This window comes from Linepithema humile, chromosome 3 (genome assembly GCF_040581485.1).
Source record: "Linepithema humile isolate Giens D197 chromosome 3, Lhum_UNIL_v1.0, whole genome shotgun sequence".
In the NCBI taxonomy this organism is placed as follows: domain Eukaryota; kingdom Metazoa; phylum Arthropoda; class Insecta; order Hymenoptera; family Formicidae; genus Linepithema; species Linepithema humile.
The window spans coordinates 23,574,203-23,592,537 of NC_090130.1; the positions used below are offsets into that span (position 1 = coordinate 23,574,203).

Consider the following 18,335-nt stretch of genomic DNA (forward strand, 5'->3'; position numbering starts at 1 on the left):
GGACGTCGCGGGTTTCTCGACTTCGCCCAAACGACCGAGTTTAATCTGGTTGCGCCTGAATACAACTGCTAGAGAAATGATAATTATCGTAGAGATAATTAATTCTGTGGATAATTGATAACAGAGAGCGCAATTAATGACAAAAATTGCAACCCAAATACGTTGATGAAGTAAACAATTTAAACAATTCTATGCATATAGAGATACTATCCATTTCTAATGTTAAATTGCCACGAAACTTGATTAATATCACTTCTGATATTCTAAACATATGTAGATAAATAATTATATTTATCTATTTATTATATTCGCTTAATAATTAGATAAATCATTTCAAGAAAATTATATGGAATTTTAATATATACATAAGAGACTTTTAGATTCATAGTTGAATTTTTTATCGCACCAACTTTAGAAATCGATACATAGTTTTCTACGTTCTCGTATATTGTTCCTGGTTCGCGAGGAATTTCGTAATTAATCACAAACGGTAAATCTCGTGCTCGGTCGGATCGCGAGTGTCGAGAGAACTGCTGAAAGTAGAGCACGATTGTCAGAGACGACAAATATCGTTCGATATATATAATCGTTCGCCGTGGCTCATTTTTATATCTCTTCCGTGAGTAGTCTTGCACTTTCGGCATATATTTATCACGTGATCTATGAAAATTTTCCAACTTTATTTTCCGTTCAATTTTTCATTCCGTTAATCTCTCTCATTAATATGGCATATTATTTTATTTAAATTCTCTCTTAAGTTATAAAAGTATATGCACTGTCAGTGGAATAGTGTAAATAATAATTTAAATATGTTACAGTAATGCATTAAATTATTTTGGCACATAACATAAAATTTTAGTTATTTGTAAATTAAAAAATACAATATGTAAATGTTCAATAATAAAGTAAATCATATATTTTTAGTTATTCTACGCCGCATGCATTCTGCATGCGTAAATTAAGTGCAAACGTATCTATAAACTCAATACCAATGCCCGGTATCATAATGCCTTCAATTATGCAGGTTGTCCTATAATACACTGCATAATACTCTGTGTAACTAATAAACACAATGAAAATACAGAGCGTTCATATCGTTTGCATAATATTCGCGCCGCAATTATAGGGTTAATTTCATGTAGGTGTTCGTCGTTAAAGTTTCGTATAAACGATCCGATTTACGCGTTGCCGTAACGTGTAAAACAGACGCGACGAAAGTACAAGCCGGTGCTTATAAATAAACAAATTTCGTAACGCTCGGATTAACATCATTATTATAAAGTTGTTTTGACACGCGCGCGCGTACCACACATTTCTCTGCAGCGCCGTCACCTACAGATACACATAGATAGGGTATTTACGCGCGGTGGTCGGGTCTCTTTTATCTAGTTTAGAGCACATTTTTTCGCGCGCGTAAAGCAGTAGACATTAGTGTGAATTAGCAGAAAATTAGTTGAGAATGCGTTTTATGCGTCGCCGCGTAAGGAAATAAAGCAGGAAAAAAACACGTTTCTCGCGAGACGCACAATGAAATTAATTTGCTGTTTAACGCGGCTTATGTCGGCCCCGACACTCTTGTTCGACTCTAATTCGTATTCTTGAATCCCGGGGGGAGGGGGGGGGGAGGGGGGGCGTGGGACGGGCGTGCCTCCACTTGTAGGAATATGCCAAAAATTGCGGAATGAAGATTCGGAGGAGTGGTTGAGATCGAGAGTCTGAAGCGTTATTGCAAACCTTCCCCGGTAGCGTTGCTTTACGAGGCGAATAGCTACTAAGTCACTGTTGACCCACGAACTCGGTACGATGATATACGAGCATAGTTTTCACTTGCAACCCCTCAGCTCTCGCACGCCGACCGCTCGGCTCGCTCTCATTTCACCACCGCCAGCATCATTCGCGTTAGCGTTTACTGTTTTGCTGTGTTGCTCCGCGACCGTATATGTATAGAAGTAACGGTGATCCTAATTACCGGCATTGTAAAAAAAGAAAATAGACTATTCTATTTTCGACATCGTATACAAATTCATGAAAATACTTGCCGGCGGTGGGGAAAGTTGAGAAACCGCCGTCAGCACTCGCGAAAACAATAACTAATTATCTCGCTTTTGATAATGGATGCGCAAGTATCGAATTTAATATCCGACGTGCGTAACATGAACACATAATACACACGTCGAACTTGAAAATGGAAAATGGAAATGTGGAAGTAAAGAGCTATTAATGTAATGACAGCTTTTTGCAGCTTGTCTTTATTATTTCTCGTGTATTATAGTTTTATTGTTTGCAGCAAAGTCGTTATAATAATATTCCACGTGAAATTCATTAATGAAATGCGAGACGTTCATTTGTTCTAGTTTTGCATAATTTTGTCCGCCGAACACATTCACGCGATATTCCGTAAAGCGACGTGTGCGATATATACGTTCAAGCCTGCAATTTTTCCGCGCGAACGACAAGCCCGAGGGAGAAAGAGAAAGTATGGCAATTCGCACGGTAAGTATGAGCTTGCGCCCGGAGACGCTTTGTCATCGGGGAGATGGGCGAGGGCGGACGGGAGACGGTAGAAGAACCGTGGCGGGCATTATTTTTCGAATGGTCCGAAAAAGAACTCGAAAGAAACGACGGAACCGAGGTAGGAAGGAAGGAAGCAGAGACGGGCGTTCTCCGGCTCCTCCCGCGCTCGTCCCTTCCTCTTACTTTCTCTCTCTCTCTCTCTCTTTCTCTCTCTCTCTCTCTCTCTCTCTCTCTCTCTCCATCATAGCCAACGTCGTTCGGCGTTAAACTCCGAGCTGCAGCCGTGCAGGCAGTCACGGGCACGATTGTCTTAAATTTAAATAATCACGGAAAAATGTTAATGCCCAGCGTAACTCAATGATAAAACAAAAGGACGAAATAAGGAGGGAGGGACTGCCTTAAAGGGCCAACTAAGTTGGGGTTACTCCGATGGTCGAGTGCTTCTCGGGCCGTCGATGGGGTGTGCGGGACGGGATTGTCTGCCGAATACGAGGTGGGATAACTAACGTCGGCAGGAATTGCCTCGGGAAAGAAGGCAAATTGAATTAATGCGCGCGCAAAGAAAAAGGAGGCCAACGGAGTTACGTTAAGGTTAAAATACGGCTACTTAAAAGCCGCGTCGGTTAAACAACCCCGCGGAACAACTTTCCGGTCTGCATCGTTGCGTGTCGAAACTTTTATTTATTTATTTTTTTTTTTTGGCATTACTCGACGTTCTTGTGTTTGCGAACAGTATAGTATAAAGGATAACGCAGTCTCTGTAAAGTGGACGGTCATTAAAACTCTGGAGAACGATCGCCGTCTCGAGGATGTTCGATATGCACGATAGGTATTGCATCTCGGCATTATGGGTATCGCAAAGTTTGTTGGTAGATGCATAATGGCCTTTCACACAAATGTTGGTAGTTGAATATAAATTGATTAGAATATACAAATATATTTGAAGAACCTATACATATAGTGATATAGTATATCACTAAATGTCACAAGATTAGTGTCTGTATTCAGAAAAATAATTTATTGAAACATTTATTTAATAATTTGAAAAAAATAAAAAAAGTATGGATGTATGCGTATGACATATTTCATCAAGGAATATGTCATTAAAAATAAAAAAAACCTTAGTGAGATCGGAGAATCCTAGTGTATTCTATATATTTTTTACTGAAGTACGTGTAAATTCCTCTATGTGCAGTAGGACAATAAAAATGTACGTTTATTTCAGAGTTAAAAAAAAACAAAAACTGCATTGTTCATGAGCGTATTGTTTATTCCGTTATTCATTTTATATAACGTAGCACTGTGCCGACCATTAATTTGTAAACATTTCTAAATAATTAAAATTTTAATAGAAAGCAACACGCGTAAATTCCAACTATATGTTAAATAATATTCTGTTACAAATAAATATTAATGTCGAATAAAATATATATCTTTTTTGAATAATCAAAGATTGAATTTATGTATATTGATTATTCTTTGGTGCTAGTCTTCTGTGAGTCTCCAGCAGAGATTAATAGTTGGTACTGTAGATATACGGAATTTACTATCGTCGCCTTTTATGTGGCGAAAGATCGCGCTTCCCTTTTGATATCGCAATCAGATAAAGAGTTCGCGTAGCGAAAAGCACCCTCGACGAGTGACTCGTCGGACGAAGAAAGTGAAAGAATGAAGTGGATAGAACGTCGCCGTTTTTCATGAACGAATAATTCAGCTGTGCAACGCGAGAGTAGGAAACTAGCCATCGATTCGCGTCGGACCACGTGTTCCAATCGATCGTACTGCGACGTGATTTTCTCACAGTCTACATATACATTCTCATCACGTCGAACGTTGCACTTTAATATCAAGAAGGTTCTACAGAATTGAACTTTTCATCCGGACATTCGATCCCTTCCAACACGACCGTTTTTAGCCCGAAAATCGAATCTCATTACCATTTTGTCTTTACATGTACACGTGTCCCTCGATAACCGCATCGTCCCTGATATCGGTAACGTCACCTCGATAGAGATTAAACGTTTGTTCTAGAATACGGCGACGAGTTACGGTCTCAGATGACACGCTATATGATCGCTCGTGTATCGCCCTTCATATCTCGTTGCCGTGTTATTATACGCGTCGCAGCGTTTAATACCTCATGTAAGAATGCAATTATCCTATGTTTTCGGCGCAAGAAACTTTGCTATTCATCGCTTATTCGCCGCTTTTCAAAGCTCCTCCACTCTATTCGTCTCACTAAAAAATAGTTACGCAAGTTATTTAATCATAGAACACGGCATGTAAGAGGCAGAGTGAAAATACCGTGGTTGCCGGGAGTATAACGACTTTACTGCAATATTCCAATCAAAATGTCAACGAAATTTTTATCTCTTATTGTCGACATTCTATAGATATAGAATCTTCTCTGTATTCTGTGCACTTTTTATTTACGCGCGCGCGCGCGCGCGCGAAAAAATCCATCTAAAATTGCTTTAAAAATATTTACAGTTAAAAAGGCTTTACTCAATAGTCTCGAAAAACAAGTTTAAAAATCTATGAATTGTTGGTAGAACAATGCACGATTCGATCTCGACAAATCACGTCGATTCTCTCGGTCTGTTTTTTCGCCGGTTAAACGTAGAGCTGCTCGATACTCGTGCGAAAAAGTGCAGTTCATAGAAACGCACCTGAGAACTGACTTACGGTCTGCTACCTTCCATGATAACACATTAATCCGACTCTATACAACCGGTCGAGCGACAGGCCGGCACGTTTATGATACCATAGAAGCACAATTTCTCGCTGCTATAGCTATACGCATCTTTTCTCTGGTTTTACTTTGGGTTACCGAGGGATAAACATTATACACCTGCGTGACAGTGCGCATCAGTTACTGATGTGTGTTATTTTAACACTGAGAGCTTTAGAAACAGCTAACGAACGATATTGTTTGTATAGATAATATAGAAAGCTTGTCTCAGTTCTTTTTTTTTTTTTTTGGTTTTTTTAAATATGAAGTTTAGTTTCTACTATATGTATACTTTCTGTCTTTGTAATTGACTAATTTGTCTAATAATAACTGAAATGACTAATCTTGCTTAATAATCTTTCTTAATTCACTTTGATATTAAAAAAAAAAAAACAATCTGATATAGCTTGATTATGTTGATTGTGACTCTTCACAAATATCACATTATTTATAAAAAATAACTCACCACAAGTAGCATAAACTTTCATCTAAATTTAGTCAACGAAATATGGCGCGCGGTCATGAAACTGAACTTGAAGTAACGCAAAAGTGTGCGCAACGTTATTGCCGAGATGCATCTACCTATGGCGCGTCGAACTTTTGCAAAGCAATGAGCCAATCCTGAACTCTGGACTTTAACGTATTGCGATGTTCTTCAGTACGAACGGGAATATTTTTTGGAGCAAACTTAAATCTTACGGATTGATATCGATATCGGACGATGTGGTCGTACATATTAAGAGACATGCTAACTTAGAATAAAAAAAATTATTAGTAAAAATCAGTATTATTAAGAGAACAGATTAAAAAATAATGTAAAATATACAAGGTTTCTCAGATTAATCCTATCACTCATTAATAACAAATTTCTAAAATTTCGCATATCATAAGGCTAAAATCAATATGCGATGTGCCTAAGCAGAGGAATTTTTGACATTCTAATTGATCAACTTCAAATACTTTACATTTAAAAATTACTGTAGTTTCGATATTTTAGAATAAAGATTTTTGTCTTTAAATGGTCCCAAGAATCTGCTATTAACAGGTGATATGATTAGTCTGGGATACCCTATATAATTATTGTTAAAATTAAATCTTTAAATTTAAATTTAAAATTTTTGTATGATTATTATTTTATTTATCATTTCTTTTGTGTTGCTAATTCTGTGCATATCGATTGTCCGATAATGAGACAATACGCATAAAAAATTAGCGATCTTAACTCGTAATAATGAATTTTTACAGTTATTTTTGCCGCATCTGTTTTGAGAAATTCAGTTTTATTTGTAGTAAAAACCGTGTCGCGTATTTATCGCTAAACCGATTAACCAACATAAAGGTGATCAGATTGGTTGTCAAATGATTTCTGAAAATCCCATTTAATATAATGAATACGAAAGGATGTATGCAAATCCTATATCACGAATCAATCTGTCGATTCAGAAGCGGAATCGCAGCGAATACTGCTTAATACGTGTTTCTGCGTATTGTTAAATTATCGGTTGTATTCCGATTGCTTCGAGTGGTTGAACTCACAAAAATTCCCGCTTCTTGAAAGAGCCGATACGCAAACGTACATCCACAGTGGAATAAGGCAGTTACGATAGATCGCGCGGTGGATCAGCGCGCAACGAAGACGGACGGGTGTATACTCTCGCGTGTACAGAAGCCGGCAGGCACTCAATTTTGGACTTAATGCCTCCGCTCGCATTCGCACTGCAGCGTTTCGTACCCTCCCCTTGCACCGCGCGCGTTTTCTCCACACCTCTCTTTCGCCTCATTGATTTACTCCTCCGTTGTACGAACGCATCCCTTTCCTTTAGTGTGCAGCTCGATGTGCACGAACGAGCGAAACGTGTTTCAGAAGCACGCGTTCGTCACGACTGCGGTTTGACCTAGCTATCGTCGCGGTCAAGTGCCGAGCTCGTAAAGGGCGCCTCGGTAGGGTTGGGTGGGTTGAGAAACGATCAAGCGCGAACGACTGAAGGGAAAGGTTGAAGGATGGAATAATTGAAAAATTTCTACCAGCGGAAAAAAGAATGGTTATCTTCAGAGAAATATATGTCCAGATAAAGATTTAAGTTTTTTTAAGATTAGCATGACACACTTCGCACGTAGAATAAATATCGTTGTCGCCAGTCGTGGCTCTCGGAAACATGTTTCCGGCGCATCCATTCAATGGAATTTTCCAATATTCGATGCATTGTAACAATGACATCGCGAATATATCCTTAACACACTGCTCTTGTCCTCCCTTCCTGTTAGCGCAACCTTATTTTATCCTGGCTGGAAACTTTTCTAACTACTATGCTTAAAACGCGGCAGATTGCTGGGATGCATGCGGTTTGACGACCGATAGTCCCGAGATAAAAAATTTTTATCCGGAGTGACTTATAAATGTCATCGGAAACAACCGTACTCTGACTGGTAGCCCTCAAATTCTTCGGAGCAATTTGATCGCTGACGTAAACGTCGAAGGAAAATTCAAACAAAGTTCTCGACAAAAATTTTTTTGATGAAATCGGAATCATGTCGAACCAATCGTTAAGATTTGCTGTATGATTGAGAATTGTCATTCATCACAACGGTTCGCATTGTTCCACTGTCAATTTCTAAATGGTTTTCTATCAAATGGTATTCTACGTTCGTGAAATATCCATTACAAATTCATTAACACGGAAATCTTTTATTTTGAGTTTAGACGTTGATGAATGGATCTGATGCCGGCTAAATCGATACGGAAATGGATTCTATTTGAATTTCACTCGGATACGTGTTTGTTGCCGTTCAATTGGGATTTGGTGGACGATGAGGTACGGATTACTTTGACAAAGCGCGATGTATTGCGAACAAGCTTAGATATGAGTACAATGACAATAATCTCCCGCTGTCGTAATCGCGGCGGTTTAATATCAGTGGAACTAAATTGTCTCTATCACTGTAGTAGATTTGATATTACAGCGCACAATCCCACATGTACATTCACTTGAACGGATATCTACGCGCTTACCTTGCTCATTTCTACGTATATAACGATTACCCGATCGACATATTATGTGTTATCTAAATATTAATATTTGCTTTCACATCACGATATACTTGTGTTTAGGAAAAATTGGCACAATCCGCTTACTGCATTATAACGGGCGGTGCATGCTGAAATATTAGTATTACAGCTGCTGGTATAATATCAAATTAATGCGCATCGTAATTGCAGATACATCAAACTGCATTGTCGATACTTTTCTTCCATCGAATTATTAATCACTGTGTATGCACGTATTATTCGCAAATGAAAACTTATCCGCTTGACCATTCATCGTCATAATACCGACACCGAATGATGAATTGCCTTCATAAAGGCGGATTTAATTATAAAACATCGATTCGTATTTGTCAAATACAACCGCGTCAATCCTTACTTGAAGCACAATGTTAAGGCATTGTAACGTGCAACAGCGTCATTACAATAAAAGAGTACTAAATTTAAACCCTTGTACGATAAGCAAAAAAAATTTATTGCTGGTCGTTACTTAACTCGAAATCTGCTCAAACGACTTTCATAAAACATAAAGTCTGCTTTCAAGTCATAAAAAGTGCGCCATTCAACGTTATTTCACTTGTTTTAACTAGTAATGATCACGACTATGGTACTATCGTCATACGGTTTCTTGTAAACTTTCTAATACTCCAAAAATTATTTAAATCATTAAATTTTTCATCTCCTTGTATTACAAGAAACCAACAATATTTCTAGATTGGACGTCAATAAAATGTAATAATTTTTATTAGAAATTATTCGATAAAAAGTGTGACGGTAAAAAAATTTATGTGCGCATTTTCTTTAAGAGTTTCATAAATTATTTTTATTTATTTTATAAATTTTTTTTATATTAAAAAAATATTTAATCTAAAATTTTTTAATATTATGAAAAAGCTTTAAAATAAATAAAAATAATTCATGAAACTTTTGAAGAATGCACATGTAAATCTTTTTACTGTCACACTTTTGTCTAATAAAAATTATAACATTTTATTGACGTTCAATTTAGAAATATTGTTGCTTTCTTGTAAAACAAGGAGATAAAAAATAGATAAACATAAATATAAATTTATTTAGAAAAGCTAACGAAATGTTGAATAGTTCTTGCGTAAAATATATTTCTTTGCAATATTAATATTATGTAAACACTGTGCAACGTATGCACTTCATTTGGATGGAACTCGTTTTAACGGAAATGTGCTTAACTCAATACTTTGTCATGAATAACGAAAAAAAGAGACAATATAAATTCCCGGTGAAGCAAGCCGGTGTCTGCGATAACATTCTTGAAGAGTGCACTCCTTGTAATCTCTCGCGACTAAGTAATGGATGCCACGCTGATAAAGTCCCCGTACCTAAAGCCTCGAGTAACCTACGACCGCATCAGCCTTTTACGAGTAGTTCTAACCTTCCAGCCCAAATTATACACACCTAAATGATGGATGACTTCTCTGGTCCTTTCGACCGTACTCGCTCATGTCTTCAAAGTCTTAGTACTTTATATGGTCAAACATACTTGTAAACTTACTTTTATATCGTGCAATATAAATATTTAATAATTTATACCATTTTATGTGTAGTCTGATAAGTAAAAAATAGTTCACATTTTAAAAATAATTAAATTAATTTCAACTCAATCGTAAACTTTTCAGATCAGCCAATTTTTCCTCAAGATAATTTATAAAATTTTCAGTAAAAAAATGTAAAACTTACCAATACGATGCGCAGCAGCAGAGTTGTAACAAACGTTGATCTGTAAAAATACAAATACATCTAAATTATAATAATAATCAAAATAATCAATAATTTAATAGTAATGATTATATTTTTAATATTTTCAAAATTTATATTTTATATATTATTATTTTAAATGTTTAAAAAATAGATTTTTAATTTAAATTGATGTCAAATTTTATAAACATTTATATAAAAAAATTTTTACATTTTTTGTTCTTCTGTTTACTATTCTTTTGGTAAAAATCATATTATTGTGATAATTACAGTTACAAAATTAACAATTTTAATCCATAATTATGACATTTTGAATATTTTAAAGTAATTACAAATATTAAATATGCATTGTATTACAAAATATGCCATGTAACCAACGTCAGAATAATTATAAAGCACAAGTAACATATCCGCTCCAATAGTAAATAAATAAATAATAAGTCCTTAATAAATTAATTGATTCTTACCCTATGGTTGTTCTGCCGTTGCCCGACGCTTCCTAGACCTCCTCCTCCTCTCAGGTTTCTTCACGGCACTTGTATGAAATTCACTCACAGTTAATTCTAATCGCGCGCACTAATTACTAGAATACAACAATCATACGATACTTTTCACGACACTCCCGGCGGATTCATTACATAATATACAAAGTATGTAAAGAAACATGATCATATAAAGTTATGATTTGCAGCAGCTTTGTGAAGCAGCTCCAGTTAAATAATCTTCCGTCCATTAATCGTACTAGCTAGAAATAGAGAGAGAGAGAAAAAAATTATATTTGTAAAATAGTTCAGATATATAGAAGACGTAAAAATAAAAATATATAACAGATAAAATTAGAAAAAAGTTAGAAAAAAGTTAGTAAAAAACTACACTCAATCACTCAGCAAAACTAGTTTAATTATTCCACTCGATTATTTGTTCATTATTTATATCGGAAAGATAGATAGATAGATAGATAGATAGATAGATAGATAGATAGATAGATAGATAGATAGAGAGAGAGAGAGAGAGAGAGAGAGAGAGAGAGAGAGAGAGAGAGAGAAAGGGGAAGTGGAGAAAGAGAAAGAAGGAAAGAGAGAGTTAATTATAGTTGTAAGACAGCTAAAAGATAGAACCTATTACCTAACCTAACCTTTGCGAGCTGATATAAATCTGTATTCACTGGCCAAATTGCGTTTCCACAGAATCTCTCCCTTTCTCGACGCTTTCTCGGGTCACAAATAAAAGGTGCAACAAAATGTGGCTTCTTATTTTTGTATGATCATCTAAATTGTTTATTCATCCTTCTCTTAGTGATCGTTTGATTTTGAATATCACTTGGCGCTTCTGAGCTCTTTATGAGTTTCTCGACTTGCTATAAAATGCACATTAATAAATTACGACGTACGTAAATATCGAGGTATGTTATTGTACGTCTAGTGGATGAATATTGTAAACTTAATCATAAAAATACTTACTAATAAACCGTATCATGATGTCGTTTGACTTGGAGCTGAACTGTTTCCCACGACGTCCCGTTAATGAAAGAGAGATTCCGAAATGGCGGTTACAATTTTAACTCGACACTAGTGAAATTAATAAACTAATCAAATTAATGTCTATATTAATACATGATAAATCGCACAACACTATACAATCAGAATTCAGTATTGTAAGCGTAATATATTTTGATTATATGAATATCATAAAGTATACGATTAATATAAATGTTTTATAATACGTTAAATATTTAACGAACTTACTTGAGACTCGCGACATTAGTGCTTATTTTTCACGACTTACGGCGCTGTTGCCTCCCTGCGATCATTGTAGTAACATTCGTGCGGTGATATTGGAATGAGTAAGTAGTGGCGGAAAACGGTACGTATGTATCATTGCGTTATATCTGATATTTTAGATCTTTGTTTAACATTTTGAATACAAAACAAATAAATTTCAAATCAAGCAATGTCGTGATAATTGCTCGTTCATTTTAGTTGCAATAAAATCTTTAATATCCGTATTAATTATACAACATAGCCTATATTTTTATGTAGTAACTTATTAAAATGCGCATTTCGTAAGATTTATTTTGATTAGATTTTATGAAAGATCTATTTCACGTGAATAATTGGCAAGCATATTTTCACATGTTATAATATCTAACTTTAATTTTTGTTAATGATCGAAAAATTAAGAAATAAATTGGAGATTAATATTAATACATAATATTATAATATAGTACTCGGAAATGTACGGTCGACATTCAATATTAAACGCGCAATTTCGAATATAATACGAATCGTACGAAACATACGTATTATATGTTGTAACGTAAATATTTTGAACGCGTGAACTATGAGTATTTACTTCCATGACTCATGATGTTGGTATTCGTTTTTTGCGACGTTAGTGACGTACATGCTATGTTGGCTACGCGCAAGTACTTTGCCGCCCTTTCGCACGGCGGCGTTGGAGCGAGTAGGTTGTAGTGGGAATCGATCGGTATGTATCGTCGCGTTATATTCCAAATTTTTTGATCATTAATTAAACGTCGCGGATAAAAGGCAGATCAACTTCAAAAAGAGCAGTATCGCGACGCATATCATTAGTAAATAAAGTTTTAATTAAGTACAACTACAAACTACTATCCATATACAACTACTACATACAACCTATATTGCAATTTATCAAAACGTACGTTTCATAAAATGTAAGTACTTGATCATGCGTATAGTCGGTGAAACAGCATACTTTAACACATTGCACACAATCCGTGGATATTTTTACACAGTCCTTTAATGTTAGTCTATATATTTCGTAATATACAAAAATATAAAAGTTACAAACGTAAAATAGGAAAACATTATTTATTTCAATGCAAATTACTTACTTCTACCGTGGCAGATATGTGAATTTAGTCGCGCCATTTTTAGGTTTCCTCCACTGCTGCTCGTCCAAATTCATTCATTCATTATTATGCTAATTATAGCGTCGCGATGTCGCGCGAATTATAGTTTTGTACAAGTTTATTTTATCGCACAATTCCTATGTCATAATGTAATAATTATATGTATATCGGCCGCGTAATATCGGGAGTGACGTAAGAAGTGCCGTGCGATATTTAATAAAATCATATTTCAGTAGTTAGTATACGCGTAACAATTAACTGCAAAATTTCGCGAGTGAATATTATATGAATATCATGAAGAAGCAATACCCCTGAGAAACCTGAGAGGAGGAGGAGGCCCAGGGGACATCCGGTAACGGCGGAGCAACCGTAAGGTAAGAAATTAATCTATTATTTGTTACCTGCTTAATAATCATTTATTTCTACAACAGTCGCATAACACATTTGATATGTGACATAATGCATATTAAATATTTTAAATTCTTTAAGATTTTTTTAATATTTATGAAAAAATTTGAAATATTTAATATTTATGAATTTTAACTATTTTTTAAATATGTTTCAAATTTATTTAATTGTTTCAAATATTTGAAAGTATTTTATATTTTACAGGTCAACGTTTATTACAACTCCGCTGCTGCGCATCGCATCGGTAAGTTTTTTTTTATATTTTCTTTCTCTGATTGAAGATTTTATAAATTATTCTCACGGAGCAATGCATTCAAAGCTTGCTAAATATGTAAATGTATACATATATTTAATCATATCATTAATAAAATTATATATACGTTGTGTATATCAGCGATACACAAGCGACAAAAAAAACGCTTCTTAATTTTGTAAAAATTTCATGCATTGTTAAATATAGATTATATTTGGTATTTTAGCATTTTATAATTATACAAGGAGAAAAATTGCGACTAGGTTTTTATATTAATAGATTACTCTTATTTAATGAATAGTTGCGCTCATTTATTAAATAATTTAATGAAAAATTTAAAGTATTACAATTAAATGTTATAAATATTATTACAGTAAAAATTGTATGAATATTTAATTTGCATGGAAAATTGCAAATGCGAAGCATCATCGAGGCTAGGTTACTTTTTTCCATAGATCTGTTCGTGAGAGCGGGAACAAAAATGTGAATTGTAGGACGAGCGACAATTATCGCGACAGATTGGCGAAACGAAACGAGCACAATGATTACGAAAACGAGCGGGGAAAATGTTAACGACGTCATACGGAAAGTTAAAAAAAGCACTTGACACAATTTCGTGCAATAAACAGTGATCGCACAGACGTAATAGCAATGTACTGTGACAAGTTAGAGAAACGTGACAAAGTTGACGAAAAATCATGCTGAATATATGCATCACTTGTGAGAACATTTTTATAAAATTTTCAGTCAGAACCGAGCGCGCTAGCAACGAATCTTGAAATAATTTGCCACTCGTATATTAACGAGAACGTTGCAGCGTGGACAATTTTGCGGCATAATCGAGCGATGCGATGCTTGATTACGGAAGACGTATCTACATTTTTGCTGAGTGATAAATATAACGGATCACTCGGCTGCGTTAAGCGAAAGAAATGATGTCGCGGAATGCAGGGTAAAAGAACACAGCGCATTACTCATTGTTGTTTTTGCGTGCGGGCCGCGAAAGGGAACCGCGTCGTCGGTCGTAATTTTTCACATCCCAAGACGACGATTAATCCTTGGCGATGCGTTACGAGAACGATGTCTCCGCGCGATTTATAATCAGCTTTTCGCGTCCGCCGCGTAGACGCTGAAGTTTCGTTTCTTGCGCACCGATGTGAAACTGAATTAAGTCCTTAAGACCCGAATTAACGATGCATACAAAATACGCCGGTGTCACGAGCATACACGCACGCACGCACGCACGCACGGGCGCGCGGGCGTGCGCAACGTTGGCGTTAAAACGTTAGAATTAACATAGCTCCGGCGTTTGTGCTACAATGGAATTAATTCCCAAGGATTTGGGGCACGACTAACGAGTTTATACTAAGACCGTGGAAGAACAGAACCCCTTCGCCGTTAAAGACATTGTCATATGCTCGCCGTTTCCCCCGTTCTATGTAACTCTCCCGCTTCAATGTTTCTTGCATCTTTGCATTCGCATAGAATTCGCAAGCAAAACGATAATTAAACGGTCATAATCGCGGAAAATATTTCTGGCCGGCCAGATTATTTCAATTAGAATTATTTATGGCGATGGAGCATTTGTGAATTCTCCTTATTTATCCGATAAGCAGGTAAGAGCGTTATCAAATCAAGCTTACTCTTAACGCTTTGCGCTCAAAGTGTACACGTATTCCAGTTATTTTCTGAACATAAACAGCGATTGTCGCATTATCCGCATCGATTCACCTTTCGCACATGTTTTTCTCTTTTTTTTATAAATCTACGTACAATATAGTTAATCGTCTTAATACTAATGATATAAAATATTTCTTAAATTTATGACTTATCGAAATAATATCTATATGACTGTCAAAATTATATTTGCTCATGATCGCACTTGAGAGAAAGAGAACATTTATTAGGTATATTGCGCAACTTGATATATCACTCAGACGTCATGTGTAAGACATCTTGGTGTAGGTCTCCTATCGCATGGAAGAAGAACGTCAGTTGATCTCCATGTTGCACGTTACTTCTCTAAAAAAAAATACGACGTACAGTTAGGTGGCAAAGGGAAGGTAAGAAAAACGTGGAAGCTAGTGCAAAGCTAAAAAAAGATGAAAGGTCTAGAAATAGTCTTAAGATAGGGTTACAGAAAAAATTTATAAATGAGAAAATCCATCATTATTGTTATTAAAATAGTTGTATGTATTTTGTATGCAAAAATTCGATAGCTTTGATCTGAGAAGGAGTGCAGATTTTAGATATTTTCTCAGTATTTTAGATCTTACCTGAATTTTCTAGGATTACTTAGCAATCACTAAATTGATATCAGATTTTAACATGCATATTGCATTCACGAGAACGGTATATGGAAACGTCCCAATGAACTAGCTGAATCTCAGAGAAAACTTCTTGAGACACGTCATAGCTTATCCAACGAAAAGCTCCCCTGATGCTGGTATTTACGGTAGTAAACAGTCATGGGTCGATATTTCTTCAAGATTTATGAGATCTATGCAGCTGGAGTAAGTTGCCATAATGCGCAAGTCAGATGTTCGTTTCAGATTTTATTTGTATCATTCGCTCGCATTTCACATAGATCCTCATACTGTCACCTGCAAAAATTTATTACAGTTATATTTCGTTCTTTATACAATTTCTGATGTGAAAAATTTGGAGGCAAATGTTTAAAAATGAAATCATTCGTGGAAGCTTTTGAGCTTAACATATTTTATGCGTCTTATATAAGATAAAATATAATAGTATAATATAACACTGCAAGAAAAAATGTGCATTAATTTAGTACTAAAAAATTACAAAGTTAAAATTACATAAATAAGAATTTAGCTCTGTTTTATATCATTAATGATGTTATTAAAAAGAATTCAATAATTATTTATATAAATAATATAAAAGTCATAATAAGTCATAAAAATATATCATAATATTTGATTGTATGTATAATACTTTTATTAAAAATTGGTTATTGATTTTAGATTTGTAGCCAATACATAGCCAATACAGAAAATATATTTATTTTAATTAAATTATATAGAAGAGTTTCTTTTTGAATATTGCTCTTGAATTTAATGAAATATGCAATAACGTTATTTATTGTTATTTTTTTATTTATAACATAATTTTGATTATTATTCCTTTCTAGTGAAAGAAATATGAATGCTCATTAAGTCAAATAAGGATCTTCAATAATTTTTATTAACGTAAAATACGTATCTCTTCTATACTTATTCCTTTACTCTTTCAGAATAATTGATTTAGCGTGCAAAATTCGCAAATAAAAGGCCTTGTACTAAAGCAAAGTGTTTAAACTTTCGACTTAATTGAGAGTGCTGTCAGTAAAAAATTTATGAAAAGGTTTAATTTATTCGTAGAGAAATCAACCAATGTAAGTTCACTACTAACTAAGCCAAATGAATAATGCAACTCAATTCGACGTTTTTAATAAATAAGTTCGCTCCTTAGAGTTCTATCTTTTTTTTGAATTATATGTATATATTATAATTTTCATGTTAAGTTAAAATCATTAGAGAGTTTAAAATTTAATTGACATTATATACACACATATATATATATATATATATATATATATATATATATATATATATTAATATAATTAAATTTTAAACTCTCTAAATGATTCAACTTTACATGAAAATTATAATATTTACTATCAATAATGAAAAAATATTATTAAAAATTACAAAAATTAAAACATTTTAGCAATGCACAATTGTGTTCTATAAATTTACGTGCAAATGCACAGTATGATGTAGGAACTATAAAAACTGCTATACATTTTTTTGTATCCTCTTTCTATTTTGCTATAATCGAATTAACTGCGGGGGTTGAAAGGTCAATTTTTTACGTGAAACAATTCAGTCGCCCTGGAGCTTCCAAAGCTGAAAATAATTTGCTGCCTCTGAACGATATACTGGCATTTTATGCTTGTACGAGCTTCCACCGGAAATGCAGGCAAACTCAAAGGCCCGCGCGATTAATTACCGAGCCAAGCGGCCCCGGGATCGATCGCCATTGACGTCGCGATAAAGGTCCTCGAGAACCTCCCTTTATATGACGTATGTTATTCATCGCATTAATGCGCTCTCGCATGAACCTAGCTTTACCGAAAAGCGATAAGCGCTTGCCAATTTGATAACTTTCCTGCGCTTTCATCAGCGTGCATGGCAGCTCGTCGAATCCGTGCAAATTAAAGCTCAAATTGATTTTTCTCACTATTATTTACTCCGATACTTTTAATATTGTTTAAAAAAAAGAAAATGACTTATGAAGACGTGTAATTTACTGTTGTCAGTTTTCGAATCAACGGGGTCCCTTGGTAGATGCGCGAAATTGCAGTTCTTATCAAGAAGAAAGTGAGACATAGTTGTACAGACTCTTTTTTGCGCTGGTTAGTTGCTGTTCTCCCTGGGGTAAATGTCGATGCGGTTCCCCATCGCTATTTTACCCCGTCGGCGTTCGGAGAATGGAGTTTTTTAATCTGCTTTTATTGCCTGTAACTGGCCGTGACTGCTAGTCGTGCGCCGCAACCTAAACGCATTCTCCACTTCAGTTTCTTGCCGGCGATCTCTCCGCGGATTTACTTCGTCTATTTGTCGCTCTGTCTTCTGTCGCCTCTTTTCCTCTTATCGATTCACACTTTGCGCACGTACAACTATCGCAAAATATCGTCGGAAAATCCCTCTGCGTATTGATGTCGCGATAAGAGCGTGACAATATTATTAACCCTTTATAT

General features: G+C 35.1%; 1 protein-coding gene and 2 long non-coding RNA genes across 7 annotated transcripts in view; 1 reads left to right on the forward strand and 2 right to left on the reverse strand.

Annotated features, from left to right (window-relative positions):
• The window catches only part of LOC136998753 (uncharacterized), a 75,836-nt gene extending 64,194 nt beyond the window's left edge, over positions 1–11,642 (reverse strand). The window contains exons 1-4 of the long non-coding RNA XR_010889289.1: positions 11,480–11,642; positions 11,155–11,376; positions 10,487–10,764; positions 10,002–10,041 (exon numbers count right to left, since the gene is read on the reverse strand). This is a non-coding gene — a long non-coding RNA (uncharacterized lncRNA). The remainder of the gene's footprint in view (positions 1–10,001; positions 10,042–10,486; positions 10,765–11,154; positions 11,377–11,479) is intronic.
• Positions 11,643–11,867: 225 nt separating this feature from the next.
• LOC105668806 (neural cell adhesion molecule 2-like) overlaps positions 11,868–18,335 on the forward strand; it is a 237,523-nt gene continuing 231,055 nt past the window's right edge. The window contains exons 1-3 of one of the 4 annotated variants that reach the window (XM_067351881.1): positions 11,868–11,882; positions 12,938–13,286; positions 13,525–13,564. The gene's annotated coding sequence lies outside the window, so the exon portion shown is untranslated. Of the gene's footprint in view, positions 11,883–12,293; positions 13,287–13,524; positions 13,565–18,335 lie in introns of those variants that run through there. The other 3 variants (XM_067351880.1, XM_067351882.1, XM_067351879.1) reach the window with 3 other exon arrangements.
• LOC105668807 (uncharacterized) overlaps positions 13,507–18,335 on the reverse strand; it is a 328,884-nt gene continuing 324,055 nt past the window's right edge. For both annotated transcript variants that reach the window (XR_001100172.2, XR_010889288.1), the window contains 2 exons: positions 15,850–16,176; positions 13,507–15,595 (listed from right to left, as the gene is read on the reverse strand). This is a non-coding gene — a long non-coding RNA (uncharacterized lncRNA). The remainder of the gene's footprint in view (positions 15,596–15,849; positions 16,177–18,335) is intronic.